This window comes from Petaurus breviceps, unplaced genomic scaffold (genome assembly GCF_028583685.1).
Source record: "Petaurus breviceps papuanus isolate PSGF00001 unplaced genomic scaffold, PetGlider_PUasm1.0 37, whole genome shotgun sequence".
NCBI classification, from domain to species: domain Eukaryota; kingdom Metazoa; phylum Chordata; class Mammalia; order Diprotodontia; family Petauridae; genus Petaurus; species Petaurus breviceps.
In genome coordinates, this window is record NW_027186296.1 from 46,823,740 (window position 1) to 46,838,854 (window position 15,115).

Below are 15,115 nucleotides of genomic sequence, written 5' to 3' on the forward strand. Positions count from 1 at the left end.
CTTATTCCCTGACAGGTACCCTTAGATCCAGTGACACAAGCCTCCTATGTCCCATGAACAAGACTCTCAGGTTGTCCCCCCATGCCTAGAATGCTTTGCCTCTTCCACTCTGACTACTGTCCTCCCTGGCTTTCTGTAAGTCTTGAACAAAAATTCCTTCTTTTACTTGGAGCCTTTCCCCATCATCTCTGAATTCTATTGCCTTTCTCCTATTAATATTTCCTATTTATCCCATATATAGCTTGCTTTGCATATATTTTTTACATGTTGTCTTCCTCATTAGATTGTAAGCTCCTTGGGGGCAGAGACTATCTTTTCCCTCTTTGTATCCGAAGCATTTAACACACACACAAACACAGACACTGCCTGACATATAGAAGGTGTTTAATAAATATTGATTGATTGAACTGGCACCGTGGGCAAGTCCAAGTCAAACTCCTATTGCAGAAGATAAAGAAAAGTCAGCCTTCATCTTCCTAGTTGGTTTCTACCAGTTTGTAACCCACGACCTAAAATTTTTGAGGGACCTCTCCTTCCTCAGTAGGATTATAAAGGGTCTAACTTCCCACCTATATGGATGTTGAAGCTTCAGTATCTAGCAGGTGTGACTTCTAGGCACAAAAAGCATTTAGAAAACTTTATTACTAGAGAACTAGAGGGGCAAAAGTCATCAGATACCACTTCTACCAGGGAAAAATAACAGCAGCATGGTTTAGATCCTAGCTGAAGAGTATATCTTCCCCTCTTCACTTCTTTCTTTATGCCTACACCCCAGTTCCTGTTTTTGTTTAGTCAGTCAGTCACCTAGCATTTTTTTTTTTTTTTGCCTTTTGCAGGGCAATTGGGGTTAAGTAACTTGCCCAAGGTTACAATGTTAGTTTTTTTGTGTGGGTGTTAAGTGTCTGAGGCCGGAACCAAACTCAGGTCCTCCTGACTCCAGGCCGGTGCTGAGCCACCTAGCCACCCCACACCTAGCATTTATTAAGCACCTTACTAAGGAAGTTTACCATGCTAACTACTGAGAATCCAAAGAAAGGTAAAAGACAGCGGCTGCCCTCATGAGCTCACAGTCGAATCGGAGAGAAAATACAAACAACTATTTACAAACAAGTAGAGAGGGATAAATTAGGGGTATTCATAAGGGGAAAGCAGTAAAGTTAAAGAAGACTGGTCAGGGGTGGCTAGGTGGTGCAGTGAATAGAGCACCAGCCCTGGAGTCAGGAGGACCTGAGTTTAAATCTGGCCTCAGACACTTAACACAAAAACTACTCGTGTGACCTTGGGCAAGTCACTTAACCCAAATTGTCCTCCAAAAAGGAAGACGGAGGAAGAGGAGGAAGAAAGAAGAAGAAGACTGGGCAAGGCTTCTTGCTGAAGTTGGGACTTTAGCTAAGGTGTGAAGGAAGTCAGGGAAACCATGAGGAAGAGAGAGATGAGGCAGGAGAGCATTCCAGGTCTGGGAGACTGTGACCTTCTTTACTTGTCTTACCTTCCAAACTGGGCATGCTGAAGACTGCTGAGCTAATGCATGAGCTTCTGAAAAATGTAGTTCAGAGATCCTCTGACACTTTTACGAATAAATATATTAACATTTTAAGTGCTATGTCATGTTAGAGAAGTTTCAAAAATGAGATACGGGATCATTGAGTCCAAGAAATAGCGAGGACTGGATCATGCTGTGTCACCACCAGTGTGATCATGAGCACTCAATCAATCTTTCACAGCCTCAATTTCCTAATCTGTGTCATGAGGTGTGAGGGGTGGGGAAGTGGATGGAGTACCAGGACTGGAGTCAAAAAGACTTACCTTCCTAAATTCAAATCTGGCCACGGACACTTACTAGCTGTGTGACCCTGGGCGGGTCACTTAACTCTGTTTGCCTCAGTAACCTTATCTGTAAAATGATCTGGAGAAGGAAATGACAAACCACTCTAGTATCTTGGCTAAGAAAATCCCAAACAGACTCACAAAGAGTGAGATGCAACTGAAATGAATGAACAACCACAACAATCATGAGGGGGCTAGATTCCATAAGGTCCCTTCTAATTTAAAAACCCTACCACTCTATAGAGATCATTTGGTCAAGAGCTAGGCTGAAGATCCCTTTGCCCTATAATGGGAAGGATCTATTAAGAAAATTAATGAAATGGACAAGATTACAGAGAGATTTTACTTAAGAGAGTCTGTTGGGGTTTTTTTTAAACCTTTGAGAAACTTTCTCAAACAAATTGAGGTCATATCTAGAGTGGGATTCCAAGACTTAGCCTCTGCCCCAAGTTCTTAACCTTTTTTTCTTTATCATGTACCTATTGTCAGTCTGGTGAACCCTAAGGACCTCTTCTCAGACTGATGTTTTTAAATGCATAAAATAAAATACATAGGTTATAGAGGAAATCAATTATTCTGAAATACAATTATCAAAATGTTTTTAAAAACAAGTTCATAGATACCAAGCTAAGAACTCTTTCTCTAATCATAGACTTACCACTATATAATCGTGTGACCTCAGTTTCCATATCTATACATTAAAGGATTATAGAATTTCAAAGGCCCTTCTAGCTTCATGGTCCCATGATCTAAGGAAAATCATGAAGTACATATAAAAGCTCAGAGTGCCTTTTAAACAAATAAACCTCATCTCTCTATAGACCAGAAGCAGATACAGCCTTTTGGATCAAGAGAAGCAATCTCAGTTAAAAAAAAAAAAGAAACCTTCAAAATAGTATAAAGTCATACTGAGACCATGGAAAGTATTACGTGTATCTTTTTAAAAATCTTATCCTTACTAAAAAAAATCTTATCCTACAACATAGTTTCCACACCATATGTTTTTCTTAAAGGCAATGGGTAGCTTTCCATGCAAGGCAATGGTGGGCTATGGAGGGAAAAAAAAGAGGTAAAGTAAGTGAAAATTGTCTTTAAATCTCCAATCCTTCTTGTAATACTCCTTTTCCCTCAAGGAGTCAAGTACCCTCATGTTACCTTGTGTTGGCAGCCCATCGTGGTGCCCATCTAGCCATAGATGTGTTCCTGACTTCATCCCTCTAACCATAACTTACTTGTCCTATGTCCTACATCCTATATCCCATCACAGTTACAGACAAAAAATCATGGGACTTGGAGCCAGAAGGCCTGGGTTCAAGGCCCAATTCTACCAGTTCCTGCTCATATGACTGTGGACCAGTCATCTAATTTCTTTAAACCCATTTCCTCATGAAACAGAGAAAATAAGCTTTGTACTGTTTACCTGACAGAGTCAGTAAGGGGAAATCACTACATAAAAAAAGCAAAGTACTTTATGGCATCATATGCCATTTTGGAGCTAGAAGGAACCTTAGTTCAAATCATTTCTTTTATAAATGTGGGCACCAAAGGTTAAGAAACTTTCTAAAGGTCACACAGGTTGTAAGTAGCAAGCCAAATCCTTTCTCTTCCCCATACTGCCTGTACATATAAACATGAACTGTTATTACTCTTATTACTATAGTATTTATCACACAGAATGGGAGTGCTAAACTTATAGTCAGGAGGCCTAGATCCAAATCCCACTTCAGACAACTGCTAGAGCTGTAGGGCTATGGATAAGTCACGTAATCTCTCAGAGACTTAGTTTCCACATCTGTAAAATGGTACGATAACAATGGCACTACTTCCCTAACTGGATTGCTATAAGGAAAATGCTTTATAAACCTCAAAGCACTATATGTCTTTGAGTTATTCCTCTCTCTTGCCCCCACAGAACTGGTTTTGTTACATATTATTTATTATGATAGGTTGGGAGACAGGTTATGAAGGAATTTATGAAGGGAGGGGAATAAGAATTTATATTGGAGCTACTATGGGCCCGGCCCTGTGCTAAATGCTTTTCAAATATTTATTTCATTTGATCCTCACAATAACCATGCTTGAGGTAGGTGTGACTATTATCCCTATTTAGAGTGGAAGAAACTGAGGCAAACAGAGATTAAGTGACTTGTCCAGGATCACACAGCTAGTGTTTGAGGTCAGATTTGAACTACTGTCTCCCTGACTCCACGACCAACACATTATCTGCTGTGCCAGGGGCTGCCCCTGAAAGAATGATTCTACTCTCAGTCACTTATATTATCAAATAGATTTGAAGGAATCTTTCTTGTGGTCCAAAGGAGGTTGGAAAAATGACCCAGTCCTTCATTTCTCTTTCATCGATTCTGAGCATTTAGGATATTTTAAGTTGCCTGATATAGTTTTGACTGTTCTAAAATGTAGAAGATAAAGATACTTTACATTGAGATAGTGCCTTTAATTTTTCTCCAAGTATTTTCACATTATTATCTCAATGTCCCTGGAGGTAGGTAGGGTAGGAATTATTATGGCTCTTCTACAAATGAGGAAAAGGAGACACAGAGAGGTCAGCCACTGCCTATACTAACACAGCTAATTAGAGACAAGGCTAGGAACCAGATCTCCTGGCTCCAAACCTTGTGTTCTTTCCACCAGACCATGCTGTCTTTCTCACCAAGTGGCAATTTATAGGTTAGAGAAATGAAAAACATGTCTAATCTGTGGGGTCTCTTTTACTGAGGCTTTCCATAACAACCTGATAATCAGGCTCACATATGGTAAAAAATAAGGACATTTCTTTCTATTTCTTTATCTTGGCTGGGAAAGGCAAACCCTGAGGAACTGCTAAAGGGTTGGATTCTATTTGTACAATAATAGCTTTTCCAGAAATGAATTAATTCAGTCCCATTATCTTTGGTTAGTTTTACTTTAATATTATGTGCTTTTTCAATGCTCAATCCTTTGTTTCTCAGAATATAGGCACGGCCTCCACAGAGTTTCTATTATGACTAATAATAATTCACATTCATAGAGATTTACAAAGAACTTTCCTCACAACAGCCTTGTGAAATAGTTGGTGCATGTATTCTCATCAATTTAAACTCCATTTTACATATGAGGAAACTGAGACTCAGAATGATGGCCAATGGAATCAACAAGCATTTATTTATTAAGCACCTACTATGTACCAGGTTCTATGCTAAGAGCTGGGGTTGCAAAGGAGAGCAAAAAGATAGTCCCTTTTCTCAAGAAGCTTATAATGTCATAGACAAAATGCAAGCAACTATGTAAATTTTTATTAACAACCCGATCAGAACAACAGTCAGAAAATATATTGGATAAATTGGATTTAATCAAGAGGGAAGGCATTAGTGTTTAGGGGTCTTGCGAAAGGCTTCTTGCAGAAGGAGGGATTTTAGCTAGGACTGGAAGGAGGTCAGGGAATCCAGGAGGTAATAGTGAGGAGGGAGAACATTCCAGGCATGGAGGGCAGCCATTGAAAATGCCCTGAGTTGAGAGATGGAGGGTCTCATACAAGAAACAACAAGGAGATTAAGTGACTTGCTCAAGGTCTCATAATAAGTGAAAGATCTGAGATCTGAAACCACATTTTCTGGCTTCTGGTCCAGTACTCTTTTCATGATGTCATGCAACTCTATTTAAGCAATGCATCATTTAAAATATTTGATAATCATTTCTTTGTGTCCTGTGATCACACCAGCTGATGCCAAACTGGAAAACATTCACTTTCTTTTTTTCTCTTTAAAAAAATCATTTTGTGTTGATGCAACAGACATATAACATTACGCTTTCTTACTATGCACATTTCCTAAAATAATTAGTTTATCAGTTGTTAATGAAAGGTATTAACAATGATCATTGTGATTGGCCAGTTTTATTGTCTCCCCACCTTGACTTTATTTACATTGCTGTATTCGTTATGCATATTTATTCATGTGATTCTACTTTCTTCATGCCACATCACTTCATACAAGTCTTTTCCATGTTTCTCTGAACTCATATTTTTCATTCTTTACAACACATTGTAGTTTAGTTGTTTTAGTCATGTCCAACTCTGGTGACCCCATTTGGATTTTTTTGGCAAAGATACTGGAGTGGTTTGCCCTTTCTTTTACCGGTTCATTTTATGGGTGAGGGAACTGAGACAAACAGCGTTAAGTGACTTGTCCAGGATCTCACAGCTATTAAGTGTCTGAGGTCATATTTGAACTCAGGTCTTCCTGACTCCAGGCCCAGTGCTCTAGCTACTGTACCACCTAGCTGCCCTATAACACATTGATATTCCACTATAAGCATGCACTATAATTTGTTGCTATTCTATAATCATATGACACATATTTTGCTCCCAGCTTTTGTTGTTTATATCAGATATCTTCTACTTTTTTTTCAATCTTTTGATTTTGTTCAAATATTTCTTGCTGTCTCACAGAGTCATTGATTTCCATCTGTTCTCTTCTAGTTTTCAAGGCTTTCCATTTCTTGGATAAGATTAAACACTTTCTCTCCTAAACTATTTATTCTCCTTCCAATTTTTCTCCAGAGATTTTATTCTATTTTTATCTCCTGCTTACATTTCTAGGAAATAAAATTTTCCCTGTGGAAAATGCATTTTCCCGAGTCACTGCTCACAGTTTGATGCCAGTTGATGTTTTCTTTGATTTAATCATCTCTCCAGCTCTTTCCTGAAATGGGGCCCTGAGTCAAGAGCAGGATCCACATCTGCTGAGCTTTTGGGTGAGGTGGTTGACCCTGCTTGGTCATGGTGAGTTCCTATGCTTATCTCCACTTCCTAGTTCTAAGTTTCCCTGGATCTTTAAAGTTCATAGTGTTAGATCTTCAGGGCCCTCTATAGAGTCTCAGGATAGAGTATAAGGACCTTAGAGCCTAGGTCTAGATATGAGCACTACACTGATCTACTACATACTACATTGATGATTGGTGAACACTAGTGATTCCCCACCCTGTGACTTTCTGACCACCTTGGGTTTTACGGCAAAGGATGGGAAGGGAGAGGCCTTCTGTACTTGCTATCCATGGACACAGCCTTGTAGACACAAGAATCTCTACTTGCACTCTAGCTGTTTCCATTAGAACTTGCTTTGGCCTTCTCACTGACTTTTTATATAGTTTTGGTGAGGAAGAAGCTACTTACTATAGCTTCTCACTGGATTTCTTGATCATTATTCATTCTAGCACAAATGTCAGGTTTTTGCTGGAGTAGGGATATGAGAACTAGTTGGTCTGATTCCATTTCAGCAGTTATTTTGGCCAGGAGTTGATAACAAGTCTTGAATACCAGGCAGAGGAGATAGAGAATTCAGTAGCCAATAGGGAATCATTGCTAATTCATTCAGTAAACATTTATTAAGTGCCTGCTATGTGTCATGTACCATGCTAAGCACTGGGAATATGTTCCTGCCCTCAAGGAGCTTACAATCTAACGGGAGAAACAACATGCAAGCAAATGCATATGAAACAAGCTATTTACAAGATAAATAGGAAATAATTAAAAGAGGGCAAGAACTGGAATTAAGATCGTTTAAATTTTAATTTAAGATCTAAGTTTAGATTTTAAGATCTAAGGAAGACTTCCTATAGAACGTAGAGTTTCAGTTGGGACTTAAAGAGTCAGAGAGGTCAGTAGTTGGAGCAGGGGAGGGAGAGCATTCCAAGCATAGAGAACACCCAGAAAAAAATGCTTGGACCTGAGAGATGGAGAATCTTGTTCTTGAAATAGCCAGGAAAACATTGTCACTAGATCAAATATCTATTGGGGAGTAAGGTATAAGAAGATTGGAAAGGTAGGAGGGGCTAGGTAATAAGGTACTCTGAATACAAACAGAGCATTTTATATTTGCTCTGAAGGAAAAAAGAAACCACTGGAATTTACTGAGTATGGGCATGACATGACTAGACCTGAATTTTAGGAAAATCACTTTAGTGACTCAATGGAGAATATATTGGAGTAGTAAGAGATTCGAGGCAGGCAGACCCACCAGCAGGCTATTACAATAATCAAGGCATGAGATGGCAAGGGCTTGTACAAGAGTGGTGGTAGTGTAAGAAGAGAAAAGGGGGCATATTCAAGAAATATTGCAGAGATGAAATCGACAGGTATTGGCAACAGCTTGGATGTGGGGATGAAAAATACTGAGGAACCCAGGATGACTTCTAGGTTGCAAGTCTAAGGGACCAGGAGAATGGTGTTGTCCTCCACAATAATAGGGTAGGGGTAAGGGAGGGCTTAGGATTTAGGGGGAAAGATAATAAGTACTGTTTTGGACAAATTAAGTTTAAGATGTCTATTGGACATTCAGTTCAAGATGTCTGAAAGGCAGTTGGAGATGTAAGACTGGAGGTCAGCAGAGAGATTGGGGCAGGAAAGGTAGATTTGAGAATTATCAGCTTAGAGATGGTAATTAAACCCATGGGAGCTGATGAACTCACCAAGTGAAGTAGTATAGAGGGAGAAGAGAAGAGGGCCCAGGGCAAAACCCTGGGGGTCACATCTGTTTAGAGGGTAGGATTTAGAAGAAGAGCCAGCAAAGGAGATAAAGGACTGTAGGAGATAGGTAGGAAGAAAACCAGGAGAGAGTGGAGCCCCAAAAACCTAGAGAAAAGAGAGCAATCAAGAGAGTCAAGGACTGCAGAGAGGTCAAGGAGAATGAGGATTGAGAAAAGGTCATTAGATGTGGCAATTAGGAAATTATTACTAACTTTGGAGACAGCAGTTTCCATGGAATGACAAGGTTGGAAACCAGATTGTAAGGGGTTAAGAAGAGAGTGAGAGGAGAGGAAAATGTTTACCTATTGTAGACAGCCTTTTCAAGGAGTTTAGCTTTAAAGGGCAGATATCTATAGGATGATAGCTAGCAGGGATGGAGGGAACAAGTGAGGGTTTTTTCAAGACAGGGGAGATATGGGAATATTTGTAGGTAGTAGAAAATGAGTCAGAGGAGAGATTAAAAATAAGTAAAAGAGTGGGGATGACAGAAGGGGCAATTTGTTGAAAGAGATGGGGTGGAATGAGACCACTTGAACAGGTAGAGAGGGGTTAGCCTTGGTAAGAAGTAAGGCCCCTTCATCATGAGAGACAGGGGTAGAAGAGGAGAAAGGGAGAGAAGGTATCTGCCTGATGAGGAGAAGAGGGAGCAAATGGTCTCAATTTTTTTCTGTAAAACAAGAGCCAGGTTCTCAGCTGAGAGTAGGGGGAAGAGGAACCATGAGGGTTGAAGAGGGATTGAAAATGTTTGGAAGAGCTGCTGTGGAGAGTCGGATAGTGAATTGACAAGGAAGGTATAGTAGAATTGCCTAGTAGCAGTGAAGGCCCAATTGATGCCATGTAACAAATTTGTAGTGAATTCAGACAGAACAGTTGCATGATTTTCTCCATCTTTGTTCAGAAATATGTGTATAGGCATGAAGGCAATGAATGGTGGGAGTAATATAAGACTGAAGCTTAGTTGGGCATAATATTGGTGATATAACAAGGGGGATAAGGATTCAAGAGAAGATAAGGGGAGGGTTGAATTCTTTCACCAAGGAATCAAGATGGGGAGAATAGGAGAGAATGGCTAGTGAAGGGGAGATGGCCTAGGAAAGAATTGAGGAGTCAAGGGATTAGAGGACACAGTTTGGATAAAGAGTAGATTTACTTAAGGGAAGGCAAAAGGAGAGGTGAAAAGCCAGTAGATTATGGTCCAATAAGGGGATTCAGAATTCTTAAACATGAAGGTGGTATCTTTGTGGGTGAGGCAAGGTTGAGAATATGACCATCTTTGTGTATGGCTGAGGTGGGGTGGTTCAGTAGTTCATGGGAGGTGAACTGACTGGTTAGACTACTATTTGAAGAAGTTCCCTAATACAAGGACAGGAGTTGGGAAGGAAAGAAAAATTGTAAGTCAGGTATCAAACTCCTTGAGGAAGTGGAGTGTCCTGGGAGTCTGTAGACAACAGTTGCAGGGTTTTGATTGGGTGGTAGATATGAATATCATAAACCTTAAAGGAAGAGAGGTTACTGAGTGAAAGGGGGAGAACCTGGGGAGCAAGGAGTATTCCAACTTCCCCATATCAAGAATGAGTGAAGGTGCAGCCAGTACTGGAAAAGGTGACCAGGGAGTCTGTGTCATCAGGGGAAATCCAGGTTTCAGTAAGATAGCAGATGGAAAGATTGGGAGAGGAAAGAATTAAAACAAAAGGAAGTTTGTTGTCTATGGAACGAGCATTCCAAAGGGCACATTGGAAGGGCTGTGTGTGGGAGACTTGGGTGGATGGGAGTGAGGAATCAGGTGGTAGGGGATGTGGAGAGGGTTTTAAATGATGATCTATAGGAGTTCAGAGTCCCTTGGATTGGAAGGTCATATGACCAGGTGTGAGAATGTATGTTACTGAAGGGGGGGTCTATTCCTCTACCCTCAAAGGAGGTAAAGAGGAGGATGCAGAAGAAACCTGAAATTGAGAGGGTTGCTCTTTGAGAGAAAGGGACTGACAGGATGATAGCTATGCTTTAAGAAATTATTTCCTCTTAAAACTCAATTTTAAAAACGGGGGCCTATGAACATAGCTATTATCTTTTCTTCCTTGCATTTTTGAAGGCTACAGGGTACAGTGAAAGAGCATAGGATTTGGAGTTAGAAGGCCTGGGTTTGTGCCCTAGTTGTCTTAACCATGTTCGAGTCACTTCATCTATGGCATTCCAATTCTTCATCTATAAAATCAGGACAATAATCATTGTATCCCATACTTTATAGGATGGTAGCAAGATCAAAGGATGTTGTGTATAGAAAGTGATTCAAAGTACAAATATGATCTATTACTATAATCGAGCTGATGTATTTACCTTTGTACATAATCAGATAGCTGTTCCAGATTGTTTGTTCTTAGCACCAACAACACATGTGAAGCCACTTTTTATATTGCCAGAGAATTTAAGTAAGAGAGAAGGCAAAAAGTGAAGTCAGTCTGCCCAGGAAGGATTAAAGGAAGAGGGAGTCTTGGAAAAGGAACTGGACAGAGTAGATGGAATATTTCCTTATGGAACAATGTAAGACAAGACTGGAATAAACTGGCTGGGGTCTGCTGTCCCTACGGTCACCAGGAAAACCCCAAGCTTTATCTCCACTCCTCAGAGGGTCTGCTGATCTCTTCACTTTCTTCCACTCTGCTGAATTGAAGATGTGTTAAGTTTTTGTGCCCTCTAAATTTCCTTCCATAGAGCAAAGTTGGGATAGGGGAGTACCCCACTAGTTCTGGCTCTATTTGGTACCTAAAATTCTTCATAACCTGGCTCCCAGCCTATAATAATAAATAATGTGCCATAAAAAACAATTTTATAACACATTGCTCGCTTTCAGACATGCACTGGACATGAAGCCCAATTGGGCCTCATATGTGACATTCCATCTCCCTTTGTGCCTTTGTCCTGAGGGTCCCCTGCCTGGAATGCCTTGGCCTCCTTATCTCCAACTCTTGAAATTCCTAATTTCCTTCAATATTTAACTCAAGCACCATCTTCTACATCAAGGATTTTTAAACTCTGTGTGTGTGTGTGTGTGTGTGTGTGTGTGTGATGGACCCCTTTGACAGTCTATTGAAACCTATAGACTTCCTTTTTAGAAAAAAAAAATGTTTACTACATTCACAATTCAAAGAAGCCCTACAGTTTAGTTCGAGGTTATTAGAAATAAAGATGGGATTTTTTTCCCCATCTATGTTTAAGAACTTACTGAAATTTATCCATGTACCCCTTGAGGGGTCTGTGGAACCCAGGTTAAGAGCCCTCGCTCTACCTAAAGGCTTCTCCCCAAGTTGTTAATGCCTCACCTTGAATTTGTCTTGTAAATATTTCATATATGCCAAATGTGTACGTGATGTAAGGTCCTTAAGGGCAGGAATGTTTAACTTCTGTCTTTGTATTCCTGGCATCTGGCATATTGCCCAGCACCTAATATTAATAAATGATTGTTGAGTGATTGAGTGATGGCTTTGCGATGGACAAGCTTAGTGTAGAAATGAAACGTGATCTTTTCACTGAAGTAGTCTTAGCCCGGGGAAATTAGGAATGAGCTCTACTTCTTCCACAGCAGCCCCTCATGTGGGGTGGGGAGCAGGGGGTAGGGAAATGGGGCTAAGTACTAACTTACTTACTTAAGTAAGGTACAGGTAAAGACTGGTGTCAGAGAACCTGGGTTCAAATTCCACCTCTGATATTTCCTTCCTTCATGACCTTGAGCTGCTTGGGTCTCAATTTCTACATCTGTAAAGTGAAGGGGTTGGACTAGATGATTTCTGGGGTTCCTTCCAGTCCTAGACCCTGATAGGATTATATGTGTGACCCTGGGCAAGTCACTTCCCTCTCTGGGCCTCAATTTTCTTATCTGTAAAATGAAGGATTTGGACCAGATGGTTTCTCAGGTCCTTTCCAGCCATAATCTCATAATCCTCCTTCCAACTGTTACTTTGCATATGCTTTGTATTTAATATCCTTGCTTCTCCTTTGGTTAGGCAGAGAAACTTTAGAATCTAGTTTTAGGAGCAGAGTTTGATTTTCCCACCAGAATAAACAGTGAACAAAAACAGCCTGAGGAAACTGCTTTGTGTAGATCTGACAAGCTAGATTTTCTATACTTTCCTTTTGTAATTGGCTTCAAGTTTGACTTGGAAGCAACCATAAAGTCCAGACAAAGAGTATCAATTAAATAGACAAATGGTCTGACTCTGAGCTGAAAAGAAAAGCATTCTGAGGAAATATTCATGCCAGACTAGTATGACCCCCAAGAGGGTTTAATTGAGAAAGCTAACGTCCCACTCTCACTCATCATCACTTTTTCAGGTGCAGACAAGGAAACATTGCCTGGGGCTTCTCCTGTACTTTTGTACACAGTGCTTCCCACAATGTGGCTTCCTTATTTTTCAGAAGTTCAAAGTTTCTGAGGCTGGAGATGAAAACATTCGGGAATTTGGACCAAGCCTACAAGATATGTACAATGGTGAGCTTATCTACTTGAAAGAGAATGCAGGTGTTTTCTAAAATATTAATGACCAATTCTCTTGTTATTTTTTTCTGCTTCTGATTCAAAACAAAGAGAAAAAAGTTGCATCTTTTTTTTTTTATAATTTAGAATGAGATTTTAAAGAGCTTTTACTCAGATTATGTTATTCTTAAAGACTTCTTGGTTCTTTATGGAAATGCTGAAATTATCAATAAGTATAAATATTAATTATTATTTTTTTATTCTAGGTCTTCCTAATTTGCCCAGACTGGGAGTACAATGCCTACTGGTGGGTCCCCCTACTGATTAGCACAGGAGTTTTGGACATATGTCATTCCTGGGGGGGGTTCCAAATTCAAGCGATCTGCTACCTTCAGCCTCCCTGGAAGCAAAGATTATTTGCCTCCAGGCTCAGCTGCAGAAGTTAAATTATGGAATATAAATTGCCTTTTCAAGCAGAATAAATAGATATTACCCTCACCCTCATAGCTTTCTAAATCAAGAGGGCAAAATGCAGGAAGAAATGCCACCTATGGTTAGCAATCACAGGTGTAGTGAGTAAAACACTAGATTCAGTCAATAAGACCTGAATTGAAGTCCTATTTCAAACATATACTGGTTGTGTGACCATGGGCAAGTCATTTAACTTTTCTGCAGCAGCTGTGGATACATTGGAAACTGTAGTCACAACCCTGAACATAGGCTGCCCAGGCCATAGGGACATCTTCTCACTGGACTGCAGCCCCAGTGGGATTTGTCAGTCCCCTAGATATCTGAGCAGCCTTTTTAAGGATTGTACTGTTCACCTCCTGGCGTGAGGAAGAGGCTAGAAAAGATATCTTTAAAATTGTCTGTTTCACCTAACCTGCTTACCACAGCAGGTAGGGAATCCAACCCATTGCTTGAGACACAAAAATATGTACAAAAACTTTTGCAAAGATGTTTCCACTCACCATTGGTACATGGAATGTGCACATGCTTATGGATAGCATAAAATCTAATAGACCTGAAAGATGAACAGCTCTTGTTGCAAGAGAATTCAGTAGATATCACATCCAAATAACAGCTCTGAGTGAAACAAGGCTGGCAAATGAAGGTCAGTTTACTGAAGTCAGAGCTGGATACATGTTTTTTCTGGAGTAACCACAGGGATGGGTAGCACCATGAAGCTGATGTAGGTTTCACCTAATCTAGTCAACAAGTTTGTATTCCCCCCCCCCCAAAAGGACTGAATGACAGGATCATGACAATGGAATTGCCACTTGCAGGAAAGTGCCACCATCATCAGTGTATATGCTCCCATCATAGCAAACCCTAATGAAGTAAAAGAAAAATTTTATGAAGACCTGGAGACCCTCATCACAAATGTGTTGAAAGAAGATAAGCTTGTAATTCTGGGTGATTTTAATGTCAGAGTAGGCTCAGATTATCAGACTTGACAGGGAGTTCTAGGGGAAAATGGAGTTTGAAACAGGAACAGCAATGGTCACTTACTAGTGAAGACTTGCACATCTCATGATTTTCTCATCACCACATTGTTTTCCATTCACCTAAATGCAAAAGACTTCGTGGCTACATGTTCACAGCAAACATTGACATTTAATAGATTATGCCATTGTAAGAAGAAGGAATAGACGATGCAAAAGTGACAAAGGCAATGTGTGGCACAGAGTGCTGGACCAATCATAAACTTATCCTCTCCAAGCTTAACGTTCAACAAAAGCGGTGGCCCCAAGACAAGACGATTACCAGGACGCTTAATATTGACATATTAGAGCACTTCTCTATGCATGAACAGTTTGCTGCTAACTTAGAGGGAAAAGTGAACCAACACTTAGCTGGCAAGAGTAGAGCAGAAAAGGAGCGGGCAGCTTTCAGAGATTTGGTGTACTGCACAGCATTTATGCATCTGGGCCAGAACACCCACAAACAACAAAGATTAATTTCATGAAAATGATAGGGAAATTCAGAAGCTGATAAAAAAAATGGGAATTCCACAGGGTTTATCAGCAGGATAGTTCATCCATCTCTAAGAAGGCAGCATTTAATTCCATTAAAAGTAAAGTGCAAGTAAAGCTTAGGAAGATGCAGAATTCTTGGCTCAGTAAGAAGTTAGATGAAATTCAGTTTTACACTGATAGTAACAGTCCAAAGTGCTTTTATGATGCACTGAAGGCTATTTATGGGCCAAAGACCTATATTTCATCTCAACTACTCAGTGGTGATGGAGTCACATTCATTAGTGATAAGGACCTGATCCTGGAGAGATGGACTGAGCA